The sequence below is a fragment of the Pteropus vampyrus genome, unplaced genomic scaffold (genome assembly GCF_000151845.1).
Source record: "Pteropus vampyrus isolate Shadow unplaced genomic scaffold, Pvam_2.0 Scaffold10, whole genome shotgun sequence".
Classification (NCBI taxonomy): domain Eukaryota; kingdom Metazoa; phylum Chordata; class Mammalia; order Chiroptera; family Pteropodidae; genus Pteropus; species Pteropus vampyrus.
The window spans coordinates 2,462,642-2,464,049 of NW_011888791.1; positions in this window are offsets into that span (position 1 = coordinate 2,462,642).

Here is a 1,408-nt window from a genome sequence, read left to right on the forward strand (position 1 = left end):
TGAAATGACACATGAGACCAACTGGACATAATTGACATTTACAGAGCCATCCATCCCCAAACAGCTGTTTATACATTCTTCTCTGGTGCACATGGAACGTTCTCAAGAATCGATCATGTACTGGGACACAGAGATAGCCTCAACAAATATAAGAGGGTTGAAATCATACCAACCATATTCTCTGATCATAATGCTTTGAAACCAGAGAACAACTGCAAAAAGAAATCAGGAAGAACCACAAATACATGGACATTAAACAGCATGCTACTGAAGAATAATTTGGTCAGGGAAGAAATAAAAAAAGATATCAAGAGATACATAGAAATGAATGATAATGATAGTAAAACATATCAAAACTTTTGGGACACAGCAGAAACAGTAATAAGAGGAAAGTTTATAACATTACAGGCCTATCTCCAAAAAGAAGAATGAGCCCAAATAACCTAATGCTTCATCTTAAAAACCTAGATAAGGAAGAACAAATGAAGCCTCAAGTTAGCAGAAGGAAAGAAATTGTCAAAATTAGAGCAGAAATAAATAAAATTGAAAACAAAAAAATATATATAGAAAAAATAAATACAACAAGGAGCTGGTTCTTTGAGAGGGTTAATAAAATTGACAAACCCCTGGCTAGACTCACTCAAGAAAAAAGAGAAAGGACACAAATAAACAAAATCAAGGATGAAAGAGGGGAAATTACGACTGACATCACAGAAATACAAAGGATCATGCAAGAATACTATGAAAAAGTATAAAACACCAAATTTAATAATCTAGAAGAAATGGATTAGTATTTTAAAAAATACAATCTTTCTAGACGACATCAAGAATCTGGAAAATTTAAATAGACCGATAGCAGTATGGAAATTGAAACAATCATCAAAAACCTACCAAAAAGGAAAAGTCCAAGACCACATGGCTTCACCAGTGAATTCTACCAAACATTCAAAGAAGATTTAATACCTATTCTCCTCAAACTCTTCCAAAACATCGAAGAGGAGGCAATACTTCTCAACTCACTTTATGAGGCCAATATTACTCTGATACCAAAACCTGGTAAAGTTAACACACAAAAAAAGAAAACTACAGACCACTATCTCTCATGGACACAGATGCAAAAAATTCTAAATAAGATACTAGAGAACCGAATCCAGCAACATATTAAAAAGATTATACACCACAATCAAGTGTGCTTCATTCCAGGGGCACAGGGATGGTTCGACATATGCAAATTGACTAATGTGATACACCACATGAACAAATTAAAAAATAAGAATCATATGATCATATCAATAGATGCAGAAAAAGCCTTTGAGAAGATACAGCATCCATTTATGATCGAAACACTTAACAAAATCTGTGTAGAAGGAAAGTACCTTAACATAATAAAGGCCATATATGACAAACC